The 16,954-nt window shown below is 37.0% G+C and overlaps 2 pseudogenes; one reads left to right on the top strand and one right to left on the bottom strand.

Annotated features, from left to right (window-relative positions):
- The first annotated feature begins 4,750 nt into the window (after positions 1-4,750).
- On the top strand, positions 4,751-7,057 carry LOC101602094 (annotated as a pseudogene).
- A 2,872-nt stretch (positions 7,058-9,929) lies between these two features.
- Positions 9,930-10,411, bottom strand: LOC123455115 (annotated as a pseudogene).
- Positions 10,412-16,954: the final 6,543 nt, after the last annotated feature.

Here is a 16,954-nt window from a genome sequence, read left to right as displayed (position 1 = left end):
TAATGTTAACATTTTAATAATGCATAACCTTCTATTTTTTGTAGGGAAAATATTCTATTGCACAAAAAAGTCATTTATTTGAGATATTTGTTTGCTACTTATTCAAATATAAATTCAAAAGTATTTATGGTTTACCTGTAAATTCTACATGTATGAACCCAGACCCTCGGGTTCTGACATAAGCATAGATAAATATATGTGAATGTTTACAAATATCATGTGGGACCTTCCATGACCTTAGAGCAGGTGGGGTGGCATCCAACAGATTTCTAGTTTTGGAATCCATGTGCATTTCTTTGTGTACCTCAGACTTCAATGTCAGGAATCTCAAGATCCCTCATGATTTCCAAAGTTATTGGATCTAGGGAAGTGATGGGTGAGAACCACAGCGTCCTTTTCTGTAGGCATGTGTTTCAAGTCCTTCTAGTTGCCACAGGACATTATGTTGTGGACACCCATGTGGGGTACCTTCTCTCCTCACACTCTGACCCAGTCCTAGTCTCTGAACAACTTCTCCACCCCTCTGCAGATGACCCTACATGCACAGACAGGGTATTGACAGATTGATATACCATGACCAATGCCTGGAAAATATAAAAGTAAGAGTCAGATGAATTCTTATTTTCCCTTATTCATGGAGTTCTCTCTCTCTCTCTCTCTCTCTCTCTCTCTCTCTCTCTCTCTCTCTCTCTCCGTGTGTATACTATACATATATATATATATATATATATATATATATATATATATATATATATATATGATCTTAACTTTCATTTGCATAGATTTTTATTCAGGTGTCTTTTAACTATATAATACTATTCAAATTAAAAATTGATTGTGCATTTTTGTTGTATGAATTTATGAATAACAAGGCCAGCCCAGTTATTCACAAAGCTGAAAAAAATAAAAGTTGCAAAGTTAAATTAAAATCATATTTCAAATATTTTGAAGGAGATAGTTATCAAAGCACCATAAAACTATTCATTGTCTATAAATGACTATGATTTGACATGAATTTTAAAAATAAATGAACCATTTTGTTCTACTAGTACAATTGCTGAATGCACACATATTTCTTAGAGAAAAAAGTATATTTTGATTTCCTTTGAAAAATGAATGACAAAATACCATAATGGTTTTAAAATATGTTTGTAATTATAATTTTATAATCTAAATGAGGTAATATATTTAAATATTTTCATCTTAATTTTCTCAGCATTCAAATATATAAGCTTTTAAATATCTCAACAGTATATATAATATGCTTTCAGTGAAAGATGTTAATGGTTTACAATTATATGTATGCTTGTAGTTTATGGAAACATCTCACATTTGTACAGACTTGAATGTGGTATTGTTTGGAGCATGATTTTATGTTATTACTGGGAATGTTGAAATCAGTTATCACCTTAAGTGTATGATACTTCCTATGTTAAATGTCTCAGTAACTACTAGTATTTTGCTATTTTATGAAGCATAAAATATATGTCTAGTGAATAAATATTTTCTAAACAGAAAGATTTTAGTGTGATCATTTTGTTTGCCACTACTTGTTTTTACAGAGCACATTTTTTGATATATGTCAATTGTATTCTTATATTTCAAGATATCATTATTTTAATCCCCTTGCTCTAAACCCAAAGTTTCTTCAAAAGACACAAGATTGTGAAGACATGTTACCCTGGTGAATCAGGTCTGTGTATTGGACCCCTTGTTCCTTTCTCTGCCTCATGAAGTAGAAGTAAATCAGATCTGGAGAAAAATCGAGTCTCTAGTTACTAGACAAAGCCATTGGTTGGATTCTGGAATGTGCTTGGCTGTCTGGGTAACAGATACCCCACAGAATCACGTTCTGTAAAATAATGTGACACAGTGATGGAGACGTGCTGGCAGGAAGGGCTTCTTTGCCAGATTTTTGTTACCTTAAATTTTATCATTCCGGGCTGGAGAGATGGCTTAGCGGTTAAGCGCTTGCCTGTGAAGCCTGAGGACCCCAGTTTGAGACTCGACTCCCCAGGACCCACGTTAGCCAGATGCACAAGGGGGCACGCGCATCTGGAGTTCGTTTGCAGTGGCTGGAAGCCCTGGCGCGCCTATTCGCTCCCTCTCTCTCTATCTGCCTCTTTCTCTCTCTGTCTGTCACTCTAAAATAAATAAATAAAAATAAAAAAAAATAAAATAAATTTTAAAAATTTTATCATTCCATACCTTCCAAAATTTGCCAGCTTCTTGAGTTCACACACACTTGGAAGAATAGTTAATGCTCCAAAATTGAATAACACATAAGAGGAAAATAATCACCTACCTTCTTAGCATCTGTAAATACTGTGTTATTTTATATTTCCTGTAGGTTTACAATATGTGATATTAATTTTCAAACATTAGTACAACCATCATTGCCTTTGTCAAGTGTCCATGAACTTATATAGGATAATTCTTGTGTATTGAGCATGCTACTGAGTACTGGTAAGCCCACAAAAAGCAGTCAAAAACACTGAGTTCAAAGGTCATTTTGCCTATCTGAAGGCATATTTGTAAATACAAGACTGCTTAGACAAGAGATGGAAACCTCAGCGCTGAGCGAACAGGAAGAGGAAGAGTGTGGACTGTATTTCATAGTGTGCCTTCTCTGGATTATTTAAGTTCTGTCAATGGCTGCTCCGCTCCTTGAAGGCCAGCAGTACCCCAGTCTCCAACACCAGCTCTCCCTGCCCACATCAGCATCCTGCAGCTGGTTTTAAATGCCAGGCGAATTTAAGCATTGCCAACTTACTACTTCTTCAGTTATATAATAGGAACCATTATAAAATGAACATACCTAGAGAGTAGTAAGCAAAGTGGCAATGGGCACTGTGCCATGACTCAGACGTAACTTAGTCATTTAATGCTAGGTCAATATTTCTGACATAGCAAACTCCTAAAAAAGAATTTGATTAATAAGAGAAAATATTTTATGAAGAAGCTATGTTCGTTACTTTTCATGATATATTTTACAGTACATAAATCTGTAATATGACATTTATTCATTTTAATATATTTTATAAATTTCTATTATATTATGGATTCCTTATATATGACATACTGACCACTGGAGTTTTAACCTCCAACTATCTAACCAAAAGTCTGTGATTTCATTGCCCCTTTCTTTCTTTGTTTCTTTGTTTCTTTCTTTTTTTCTTTTTTTTTTCTTTCCTTCTTTCTTTCTTTCTTTCTTTCTTTCTTTCTTTCTTTCTTTCTTTCTTTCTTTCTTTCTTCCTTTCTTTTTTTCTGGTTATGTACAGTGTGTATATAGCCATGTCAGTACCACGGTGCGCCTCCTGCCTTTCCTCCCCCTCTGCTGGGACCCTCCTCACTGGGGAAGGTGGGTCGTGCCTTGTGGTGTTAGCCATCAGTTATGGGGAAGAGGCGATGTCTCTGTGCATAATGACCCAAATGTGCCTCTAACATTCGTTCGCCCCTCAAAAGGATTAATTCTATTTTCTCGTCAGATATGGCCATGCATGAAAGTGAGTCAGTTCCCATAGCAAGATGATAAATGTTAGCCATGCTTTTTATGTGCAAGAATAATAATGACCACTGTTAAGCTGAAATACCCAAGTACCATCAATTTCATTTAACAGCGGTTGACTTGGCTACCTTACTTTTCATATGCTGTGAAAATTGAAACATAAGATTAAAGTTTAATATGAACTAAGTAATGAAAATTTTGACACTATTCTTAGTATTATCTTAATAAATTCTTCTCCAGGGTAGATATTTTATAATATTTTTAAAGTGATGGCATGACATGACTAGAATTTCAACGGGGCATGAAATAAAACAGTCTCATTTTAAATATCTACTGATTAGGTGTTCCTCTTGTGTTATTGAACTTTGCCAGCTTATGTAGAACTGAAGAGGCAACGTGTAATTTTATTGAAAACATGGGCTTGTTAGTTTTCTGCAGATTCTAAATTTTAACATTTAACCAGCAATTTCCGGTGCAATCTACCATAACCCCGTCATGATTCTGCCATTGATACATGTTCACAGAATTAATTGTGTTTTAATAGAGTAGTTGATTTGTGAAACATGTAAGTTCAACGTATTTGTCAATCAGTGACAACTCTGTCGGCATTTGTACTAATCCTACTTAAAATCTCTGTTGCTTTTGGCCTTATTTGTACAAAAACAGAAAAGTTGAGGATGGAAATTTAGAAGTTTATAGCACTCCCATGCTTAATACCTGATGTAACTAACATTTTACAGACAGTTTTCAACATGATTTGAAAAGTAGTTTTAAAGCTATGGTAATTACTCCTATTTATCATATGTAATTTTGTCAACTTTTTCTATAGGTATTAAGAGAAGCTTAAGAGTAACAGTTGAACTTTGAAGCCAAGTGATCCATAGAGTTTTAATGGCTATATATTTTATTTATTTATTTTCAAGGAGAGAGAAAGAAATGGGCACACCTGGGCCTCTAGCTGCCATAAACAAGCTCCACATGCATGTACTGCCCTGTGTATCTGGCTTTACAGGGATACTGATAAACTGAACCTGGTGCCTTAGGCTCTGCTGGCAAGTCCCTAAACTGCTAAGCCGTCTCCACATATTTTATTTATCTATCTATAATTGCATCATCTGTGTTTATATAGCACATCTTTGAGTGGTGACTTAAGGAACAGAGTGCAATGAAGCCCGATTTCATTCTTCCTCACAACACCATCAAGCCTCTGCGGCCCATGGGCTCCCTCCATGCTGGCCAAAGATGAACGTGCAGCATAGGACAATTCAACATCACTTGGCCACCAGCTGCCACAAAGTCACCCAGTATAAACAATACCCACCCAAGACAAGCAAAGTTTATTCCTGCTTAGAATGCTGTGAAAAAAAAAAAAAAGACAGGAAAAATCCAAAGTAGTAGCCAAAGATAAAATCCAAATACTGTACAAAGAACATTTCACAATGATGTCTTCAATGAAAAGGGATGGAACTACATTCTTGAGAAATACGATGGTCATCGTCCAATAGAACTAAAGGCTGTTACTGAGGACTCTGTCATTCCCAGAGGAATATTCTCTTCACAGTGGAAAACACAGACCCTGGGTTTGACTGGCTAACAAATTCATGTGAGAATATTCTTGTTCAGTCCTGGTATCCAATCACAGTCGTCACAAATTCTAGAGACGGAAAGAAAATATTGGCCAAACACTTGTTCAAAACTTCTGGAAATCTAGATGGTCTAGAGTGCAAGTTACATGCTTTCGGCTTACAGAGGAGTGTCTCTTCACAAGACACTGTTGTCATAGAGACCCTCTGATAATTTGGTTAACTGCAGAGGAATAGATTCAGTAGCAGAAATTGTTTTATACATATACATATATATATAATATTTATGTTGTAATTATAATATATAATTATAATTATAATATAAAAATATTATATTTTATTAAAATAATATATAATATATTTATAATATAAGCAATATAAACAATTATATATACATATATACATATATATTATATGTACATATATATAATATATATAATTGTTTATATTATTTATATTATATATTGCTTATAAATTGTTTATAGTTATATTTATATGATTTTATACAATTTATTATATAAATTTATATGATTTTTGATTATTACATTATAATGCATTTTACATAATATTAATATAGTATATATTATATTATTATTGTTATACATATTATTATATTGGAATGAAAGATCCTATTCCAGGCTATTTTATCCTAGCGGCAGGTCATAATACTATAACAGTTTGGGAGAAAGACCATGAAAAAGATGCCTTGGAATGTATAGTCATCTCAGTTTGCCTATACCTGTGGTCAGTTATAACTGTTGAGGTAGAAAAGACCACTTGCTAAATGCTCATTTATAGCAGGTGCTGACGGTTGCTAAGACCCTACCTCTCCTTGGTCAATGAAGCAAAAAATCCTGAACAAGCAGCCCACGGTCATCTTCCTGCCATCCCAGAGTGGTCGGAAGGAGGAAATGCTCAAGGAGGAATGGAGATTGTGCTTGCCAAACTTCCCAGGTAGCCCATTGCCACGGGGCCCCACTGCTACCTGCCAGGCATGCCTTTGTAGAGACTGTGCTTGCCTGCTCTTCTTGCCAGGCAGGTCTGTCTTGGCTGTCGTATCTGTCCTGCTGCTATGGGCTCCACATCGCTGAGAGAGTATAAAACGAAAGTGCAGGTTAAGCTCCAGGTGGAGTTTTCTCTTTGGGAGTGATCCCAGTGCTGGTCCCTGGATAAACAAACTCCTCCCTTCCACTCTCATCGGTGTGGGGGCAATCATTTCAGAGAAAATTCCACAACACTGTGAGATTAATAATGTGGGTAGAAAATAGGCGTGATGATCTGAGACCTTTGATGTTATCAAGAAGCATAGAGACAGCAGTCATAATAATCAGACCCAATTCTGGAAATCTTACCACTGTCCTAAAGGTTTCAGATATTTCAGGTAGGAGTTTCATATTACTGAGAACTCAAAGGGCTACAGGTTGCTGCCAACTTATCTTAGAGTTATTCAGTGGAATGGAGTAGATATTAATACCTTTCAAGAGGTTATAAAGGGCATGAAACCAAAAAAATATATTAAAAAGTGGAGTATGGAAATTTTTCCTTCAGTTCTGGTGTAGCTTTGCTTCATAAGTTAACAAGAGACCTGCTGAACTGCTCCATCAAGTGTAGCTACGGTGTGACCAGTGGCTTTGGGCTTAATGTCTTCAAGGACCCAGTTGCTGTTCAAAACAAAAAGTCCAAAACAGGCTCCTTATCTTTACACAGGACAGCAGCAGGGAATTTTGTTACACTTGAGGAAGGAAAAGGAGGAGACTTTGAGGAATATGGTCCTGATATTCTCCAGCCTGATTTCAAGAATAGTAAGGTACCAATAACCTATTAATTTGATGAAGTCAGAAAAACCATAAAGCTGAATATGAGAGTGAAACCACCTTTGGCTCTGTTTAAGTCTCATCACTGTGCTTGTAGTGTGTGTATACATGCACACACACATCCAATCATGGGTATACCCGTGTGTAAGTGATACATGTCCATTATGCACATGTGTGGGATTTCTTGTGTTTTATGATACATTACAGACGAATTATTTTTTTGGTTTATAAACATATTGCTCTTTTATTTTTTTTTCCTATTTTCCAAGTGCATGGGTGATTTCAAATCAGGAAACGTACAACCATGTAAAATATTAATGCTAACAGAGAATTTTAGGGTCCTTTGCCAATAGTTAGTGACTCAATCTGATCTTGAGCTTTTCAAAATTAAAAGAACAAAGGAACTTTTATATATTACTAAAGATAACAAAAACAAATTTGCATAAAGTCACCATAACTCCTTTATGGTTATGCTATCATGTATTGTTGTACAAATGAGATTGTGTAAGATATAGTATAAAGTTTCAGTGATTTAACAGTCTTTTTTCAATCTTTTATAATTTTTATGAGCACAGAATCTTATGAAAATACTTGAAAATTAAATTACAATGCCCTTTTGTCTGTTAATCAGCAAATAAAACATGGTCTTGGCACAGTTGTTTTTACTATTGTACAATTTGAAAATCAAGTAAGAAGATACCCTATATAATCACTAACTTCATTGCCCCTTGTAGTATATGTATTAATTATTATACATTAAATAAAATAATGGCTCTTACAGGAACTTTTAGATACTGTACAATTATGTACTTTGGTCATTGTATTATACCACTTAAATGCCAAATTTGAAAGGCCTATACTGCAATTTTGTATGTCAAAATATTTCCATTGACACTAAGATGCATCTCAAAATTTTAAGGAGATTATGGTTTTGAGAGAGAATTTCTGCTTCCACTATAGAATATATACATAAAAATAATGGTAAATGTAGAAGTAATGTTTTTAAAGTAATTACATTTCCAAATTTATTTTTCATATTTTACTTGATATGACCTGAATGAATTGTTGGAGTGTGGGTAGTGAATTTACCTAAGTGTTTTGACTCTGCTATATTTTCATTTTATTACTCACAGCAATTGGGAGGCAGAGGTAGAAGGATTACCATAAATTCAAGGCCACCCTGAGAGTACATAGGGAATTCCAGGTCAGACTGGGCTAGAGTGAGACCCTACCTTGAAAAAACAAAAATAGGGGTGGAGAGAAGGCTTAGCAGTTAAGCGCTTGCCTGTAAAGCCTAAGGACCCTAGTTCAAGGCTCGATTCCCCAGTACCCACGTTAGCCTGATGCACAAGGGGGTACACGCTTCTGGATTTCATTTAGACTGGCTGGAGGCCCTGGCAGCCCATTCTCTCTCCCTCTCTCTCCCTCTCTCTCTCTCTCTCTCTCTCTCTCTCTCTCTCTCTCTCTCTCTCTGTTGCTTTCAAATAAATAAATAAAAATAAACAAAAAGTTTTAAAAAAGAGAAAAACAAAAACCAAATAAGAAATTAAATTGGATATAAAACTAAAAAAAATATGTTCTTAAATATTTCTCTTTAAAATCTAGATATTTTGAATAAAGTTAAAAATGATTCCATCATCTAGTTGATATAAAAGTATCGGCACAGTAAGAGAAAATACAGAATCATTTCTCTTTGATCTAACTGGAACCTTCGTATAAAACAACAATCTGGCCCCCAACCTACACACATACAGACTATTGTAAATGACTTCCCTTGCTCGTATTTCAACTACCCAGCTCATCTAAGGTTTGCAAATGTTCTGTTTATATCACTTGACAATAGTCACTCAGTGGTGTTCTTTGTTATCAGATCCACTGGTGGTATACTCTTTTAATTAATAATGTTCCCCAACACAGAGATGGCATATAGCCATTTAAATATGCCATCAAGTAGACATAGACATATTGCCTGGAGTAAAACATCAATGCAAGGCAACATATTTTGAAAATATCCATATTTAAATAACAATAACAAAGGATTCTGTAATAATGACATATTTTATTAATAATCTCTACATATATTTCCTTGCCTACATTATAAATTTTACAGATAGGTATATGTAGAAAAAAAATCAATGTATATAAGATCTAGTGCAGTATCTGATTTTAGACATTAATGAGGATGTATCAAGTGTTACTCTTTACAATTCCATTCACTACAGATTCTCAGATTAGTTTCTTTTTCACTGAATTTCCATTTCCATATAATATATTTGACTAAAAAAATAGCATGTGTTGATGAATAACTATGAAACAGAAAAGAGAAAATATTATTTGAGCTGCATCCCTTAATGAGACAGCAGGAATTTCCAACTCATTTTGTTTATTACTCTGAGAATGAGATGGATCTCAACATCAATTCTATCCCAAAATTTGTATATTGTTTGGAGAATTGATAAAATATATTTTCGCAAGTAATATCATAAAAAATTGAATGTAATTTTCAGAAATAAGACTTCAGTGTATGTCATTTCTCATTTGTATGCCAAAATTTATGTAATGATATTTGATGGATGAAGAATAATTAGAATTTGTCCTTCAATATTTTTTTTAATTTTTTTTTATTTATTTATTTGAGAGTGACAGACACAGAGAGAAAGACAGATAGAGGGAGAGAGAGAGAATGGGCGCGCCAGGGCTTCCAGCCTCTGCAAATGAACTCCAGACGCGTGTGCCCCCTTGTGCATCTGGCTAACGTGGGACCTGGGGAACCGAGCCTCGAACCGGGGTCCTTAGGCTTCACAGGCAAGCGCTTAACCGCTAAGCCAACTCTCCAGCCCTCCTTCAATATTTTTAAGAATCTAATTTGAGATACTTTTTTTTTTTTTTTAAATAAGCTCTTTAATTGCACATTTGTGTCCCGTGTTATCTTGTGGGGTAAGAAACCCGCACCTTACTCTCCCTGGTGCAACAATCTCATCATGCTCCAGCTATTCGTGAGGGATTGGGTCCTAGGAGGACTCTTCAAGGCAGGGAGCTCAGGCCGTGGTTGTATTTGCACTGCTTTAGGGCCTCGCTGAAGCCCACACACGGTCAGGTCACTCTGAGCGGGGGAGCAGTCCAGGAACTGCTTGATCTCATAGGAGCAGGGCCCCATCTGTAGGGAGAGGGGCCTGCTGGTCAGCAGGTTGGCCAGGCCTGAGCTTCCCCCCGCTGAAAGCGCAGGTCAGGGCACTGCCCACGACGTGTCCAACAGCTTACCCCACGGCCATCCCCGAGGCTGTGGGCGCCATCTGTGCCATGAGGCCAGGCTGGCCCGAGGGGGCACGAGCCAGGGAGGACGCAGAAGGCAGTGGGTGCGCAGGAGGATGGGCTTGGCGGCTGGCTGCCCGGGCTGCCCAACGCTTACCCGTGGCATGGCAGCGGCAATGGGACAAAGAGCAGTGAGGCAACAGCGGAGGAGGTGAGCACAGGCTCTCTTTAAATAGAATTTTTAACTGGCTCATCGTTTTTTCCTGTTGCAATTTCTGAGAAAATATTTTCAATGATTAATGTATTGTTTTCCTTATAAACTCACATCAAGGAAAAAAATGAAAGTGTCATTTATTTTTCTTCAATGGTAACATAAGTTTATTTTATTTTCTCTCTTTTTTGTAGTAACAACTTCCATGATTGTAAACAATATCACATGGTAATACCCTCCCTCCCCTCACCCTACTTTCTCCTTTGAAACCCCATTCTCCATCATATCCCCTCCCCATCTCAATCAGTCCCTTTTATTTCAATGTAATGTTATTTTCCACCTATTATGGTGGTCTTGTGTAGGTAGTATTAGACACTATGAGGTCATGGATATCCAGGCCATTTTATGTCTGGAGGGAACATGTTGTAAGGAGTACTACCCTTCCTTTGGCTCTCACATTGTTTCAGCCACCTCTTCCGCATTAGACCCTGAGCCTTGGAAAGTGTGATCGAGATGTAACTCAGTACTCTAGTCACTTTCCAGAACTATGATACCTTCTGAGTCTTCCCAAGGTCACTGCCATCTGAAAAGAGAAGATTCTCTACCAGAAGTGAGAGTAGCATTAATATAAGGGTATGAACACTAAGATAAGTGCTAACTGGGCAGTTGGATAAGCATAGTATATACATTTATCCAGACAGCAGCAGATGTTACACCCGGAGGGCTCATGACTACCCCTGTTTTAAGTTTTCAGAATTAAGGATTTATTCCCTCATATGGAGTGGGCTTTCAGTCCAATTAGAAGGCAGTTGGTTTCCACCATGACAGATGTTGGCTCATTTGGCCTGGCTGGCAAAATTTAAGACTTGCAGTGTCCATGGTTGAGTATCTTCATTGATCATTTCTCTCTCTCTCTCTCTCTCTCTCTCTCTCTCTCTCTCTCTCTCTCTCTCTTCTATTAAACTGCATGCAGAATGGCTTCTTCCGGCTTTCTGTCAGCTGGTCTACATGGAGGAGGTTATCAGCTCAGTTCCAACAGGCTTTCTCATTGTTTTGCAGCCCACATATGTGGAGTCTTCAGAAATAGGGTCTTACCATATATTCCTGGTGGGAAACCAAGGGCCTCAGCAATGGCCTATAATGTTTTGGGGCATCAGGGACCTTCTTGGCCAAGAAGGAATCCCATCCCTGGCACTGAAAATATTCTAGCAACAATCTACCTGTCCTGAGTGTTCCATTGTCCTAAGAAGTAAGTTTCCATATGATTTATTTATATCTTCTTAGATTTTGATTAGCCCTTCCTCCACCTTTCCTTTATTCAATCTCTTCTGCTGACCTCACTTGGGCATTTTCACCCCCATTAATCTATTCTTCTACTTACATACATACAATATCTTATTTTCTCTGAATGTATTTTCTGCATAACTTTGAAAATTTAACTCATCATCTTTGTGAATTCCTGGGGACCCTTAAGAAATAAGTTCTATGCAGTTTTCCTCTGTTTCATTCCCCAGGGATTCTATGTCTTAAGCCAACCTATGATTGCTTGTGTCAGAAGGAGTAGGGGAGATTTTCATCTAATTGAATGTGGGACAGACCCATTGCTTCAAGTTGAGAATGGAATACAGGGTAGAATGATGTTGGTGTGGATAGGGAGCAACAAGATTAGCAGACACAGATGGTCCTCAAGCCAAAAGTGTCTCCCTGGCTATCAGGACAGGGGAGATGGTACATATGCAATAAATACCCCAGACACTCCACTTAATGACATTTCCATTTGACCGTCATCCTATGTTTATTGAAATACTGAAGCAATTCATTTCCAGGGCATTTTTACTTATGTTGAATACTGTTACAAGGAATGGATCCAAACCTCACTTCCATCTAAGAAAATTGACAGTGGTTACTTAATAAGTATTTTAACTTTATCCTACTCAAGATAAAATTCTGACTATTTCTTCTCCTCTAGGTTTAATCTTAGCTATGGTATATTATAGGAAATGGAATTTTCAATTATTAATTAATTAATTAATTTTTGAGAGAGAGACAGGGAGAGAGAATGGGCATGCCAGGGCCTCTAGCCACTGCAAGCTAACCACAGATTCATGTGCCAATTTGTGCATCTGGCTTATATGAGACCTGGAGAATCTAATTTTTTTATTAGCTATGTATAAAGTGTGTAAATAGCCATGTTGATACCATCATTAGCCTCCTACCTGTCCTCCCCCCTCCACAGGGACCCTCCTCACTGGGGAATATTGGTTGTGCATTATGAGGGTAGCCATCAGTTATGGGTAAGAGGCAATGTCTCTGTGTATAGTGTCCCAACATGTGGCTCTAACAATCTTTCCATCGCCTCTCCCATGAATTTCCCTGAGCCATGTTGGGTTCATTTTAGGTCTACTTCAGTGATGAGGTCTTAGAAGCTTCTGTGTCTCTGGATCTCTGGTTTGGTAGGAGTTGAGTGTTTTCTGTGTGCTGATCTCCTTCACCCTTGTACTGGTACCAGGTTCACCAAGAAAACAGCACTCTTGCTTATTTCCCTGATTACTCTATGGTTTCAGCTGAGGCCCTGGTTAAGTGTGATGAGCTGATTATCTCATCAGGTTCTGCATCCATCTGAAAAAAAGAAGCAAATTCTCCAACAGAGAGTGAAGTCAGCACCAGATAAATGGGATAACCATTATTATTTTAGAGAGAATTTAATAGGTGCAGGCCCTCTGGTAGCCCATGATTGGTAAGACCTTGATAAAGTAGTGTGGGCTTGCTTTTTGGATATGATTTTGACTTGTTTTGAAGTTCCAGCTTTAGGTTCCCTTCCACTGAGAGGATCCATTAACCAACACAATTCTTTAATTTCAATCATACTGCCACGTCCTTAGCATTAAGGCCTTGAAGACTGAGTCTTGCTCCTTACACTTCAACTTCTCCTTCACTCTTCTCTATTACTAGTGTAAGATGATTTCTCTCCATGACTACATAGTCACACACTAAAATAATATCCATGACTCTCATACGATTGTTGAATCACCATGAATACAGAGTTGTATCAATCATAGTGGTGTTTACTTGTAATTTATCACATAGTGCCTACTGTGGATTTCCCCATCATGTAGATAGTAAATGTGTTAATCCTAACAATTATTTCTATTAATTGTAGGGCAACAGAACTTTTCAAACTACATTTAATCTTCATTACAAAGTCCAATATTTCTTCTCAAATTTGTAATTTTGTATTTTTCTAGTAATAATTTATAGTAGAGATGAAGGGTTCTCCAAGTTACTCCCTTTAAGTACATCCTAAGTATCTGAGCTACACGCCATTTTAGCTGTAGTTCTCAAGGAATACAGTTCACAGTGCTAACACTAAATATTTTATCCCAGTAAAAACAGAAAACAAACACTACCAAACGGATGCTTCCCTAGACTCTGAACGAAAAATCATTTTCAGAAAATGTTTTGACATGTTTATTCAATATTTTTTCTTAGACATTATTTTTGGTTTCAGTAGTTTACAGCCTCTTTGTACGTGAGAGACTGAGTGATCTAACAATAAATCAATGGTTTTATGGATTCAATGAAAGACAAATTCAATGGAAAAAATTACTCAATCTAAAAACATATCACTGCCTTACTCATAAAATATCACTAGCTGTTAAAATAATTAAAATATGCAAATTGTAAAACTTTAACTTCAATTTAGAATGATAGAATTATGTTTCAAAAAATACATCTTATAATTTTTATATGACAACTGCTTTATTCATAGTACAATATACTTCCATTTACTACTTTGGAAGACACTCATAAATTTTTAAAGGTAAGAAGAAAATTTGTTTATACTTATTCCTTCCATGCTTTAAGTAATTTTCTTTTCTAACAAAAGAAATTTATTAAAAAATATTACACCACCTTCTTGTTAGAGATTTATGTTTCAGTAGACAGCACTCCAACCGAATACAATACCAGACCCTAATGCAATGACAACCCGGCTTCTGAAGCCACATTTTTTTTTGTTTGTTTTGTTTTTTGTTTTTGATGGTATAGTAAAAAATATACACTGTGACCATTTCAGTGCAGATAATGGCAAAAGTGTCATAATAACCAGAACAACAATTACAAAACTTCTGGAATAGTCAAGTGATGAATATCTACTCATCACTGTGAAATAAAACATGGGTCAATGTGACTGGTGAGTTCTAGCAATCAAGGTTCCAAACACCAAGACCATTCTGAGGCATGATAAAGAGGAGCCTGGAACCCTGTAAGCCTGAGCTCAGATTCTTATCCTAAAGTTTTTATTCAAACCATATTATAAGTAGAAGGAGATAAAATGAATGGTGGTACCTTACACAGATGAATAACAGGGCTCCTAGGGGTCATGGGTTATCAAACAATAGCATCAGTGTCAGGAACAGTAGAATCCCCAATGAGCTTTTTAACAAGAAAACCTCTGAGGACCCCAAAATAATCATACCTATTGCCATAGCCCTTTTCTGTCCACTAGAACTAAGAAGTAAGACCATACTGATGCAGAGAGCACACCTGAAGAGTTCAGGCATAAAAAAGCTGGTGTGGCCAGGCGTGGTGGCACACGCCTTTAATTCCAGCACTTAGGAGGCATCAGTAGGAGGATCACTGTGGGTTAAAGGCTACCCTGAGACTCATAGTGAATTCTAGGTCAGCCCAGAATAGAGCAAGAATCTACCCCCAAGCACCGCCAAAATTTTTAAATTTAAATTTAAATTTTCAAAGAAAGCTCCTGGCTGCTCAGTTCTCATAATGCCAGCCTGCACAGCTCCTCCCGGCATTATGAGAACTAGTAAGTAAGGTTTTTTTTTTTTTGTTTTTTTTTTTTGTTTTTTCTGCTTCCAAGTCAAGGACAAAGACTATGTTTTTCTTCCACATACTCACAAATTAAGCTAGTCCTTAAGTCCATACATAATTGTCATCATTTATCTAAAGCCATATTAAGGTACTGATCACAAAGTTTTTTTTTGTTTTTTTTTCAGTTATCTACACATTTTAGTCAATTCAATAAGTACACTTTGGGAAAAAAATTCATGTAATCAAGAAGGCATCATTAATCTGGGACATGAATGCATACACGTAATTGAACCCAAGGCTATAACAAATATGCTAATATAGTGAGTCTGAAACAAATTGTTTCATTGCTACCTGGATTACTAAATAATTCTGGAAAGCCTGTGTGACTTGGGAAACCATTAAGACTTGCAGAAGAAACTCTGACATTATGAAGCAGTCAGTAGCCTATTTCAGATTGCAATCATATGTATATAAAAACCAGGAATTTCACAGGACAACCTGCTGATTATCTCTTTCTCCTTTGATCCTCAGTTAAGGCCTTGCTTGATTTTTCTGAGACAATCTTCCTTCTTATAGAGCTTGACCCCGTCAATGCCTGTCAATGTCATAACACGTCAACTAAGACATGTGATTCCAAGTGGAAACCCAAATTGATAGAAGCAAACGGTACATGATTTTATTAAATGTTTTACTTATTTATTTGCACACAGAGACAGAGAGAGACAGTGAGGAAATGGGTGCAGCAGGGCTTCCAGCATGTAAACAAACTCCAGATGCCCACACCACTTTGTGCTTCTAGCTTCACATGGGCACTGCTGAATCACACCCAGGTCATTAGTCTTTACAGGCAAGTGCCTTAACCACTGAGCAATCTCTCCAGCACATAAATGAATATTTAAGTGAAAACAAACAAAAAACTCATTAATGATGCTATTGTAGCTAAGGAGAAGAAAGTTCTCTTGCTGTGCAATTGTTGGGACCTGAAAATGGGTTCCACACACCCGAGAAAAATCCAGATCTGTAATCCCACACTGGAGAGGCAGGAGCAAGAGGATCCCTAGGGCTCACTGGCCAGCTAATGCAGCAGAAACTTGGGACTCCAGCATTAGTGAGAACCTGAATCAAAAACTAAAGTGGAGGTCTGGAGAGATGGCTTCATGGTTAAGTTGCTTGCCTGTGAAGCACAAGGACCCAGGTTCAATTCCCCAAAACCCACATGAGCAGGATACAAAAGACAGCACATCCCTCTGAGGCTCGGGCATGCCCACGTGCTCTCTCCCTCTGTCTCTGTCTCGCACTCTGTCAAATCAATAAAATTAATAAGATACAATAAACTAAGTTGGAGAGTGACTGAAAAAGACACTTAACTATTGACATCTCATCTCCTTAAGCATAAGCACATACACTCCACACATATAAACATTAATATATACATGCACACAGAGCACAGACACACTCACATACATGCAATAAAGCCCTGCATTCCAATAAGTAAATAAATGGTTTGGATTTGCATTAAGGCATAAACTGACCTTTGAAATATTTGGCTCTTGGAAATTTAAAATGTTTAGGAATAATGTGACTGCTTATATGTCGATGCACATCTTCCATGAAAAATGAAATAAAATCAAGTGTGCTAAAGTGAAATGTTACAGAAGAGGTTAAAGGAGTCAGGAAACTCCATTCCAAAGAAGCAACATGCATATAATGTATATTAAATATCACTTCCCCCATGTGCCCTCTAACCTCCGCAGAACAA

The sequence above is a fragment of the Jaculus jaculus genome, chromosome 15 (genome assembly GCF_020740685.1).
Source record: "Jaculus jaculus isolate mJacJac1 chromosome 15, mJacJac1.mat.Y.cur, whole genome shotgun sequence".
Taxonomy (NCBI): Eukaryota; Metazoa; Chordata; class Mammalia; order Rodentia; family Dipodidae; genus Jaculus; species Jaculus jaculus.
The sequence above is the reverse complement of the archived record's forward strand: the minus strand, read 5'-3'. Positions and strand labels throughout refer to the sequence as shown.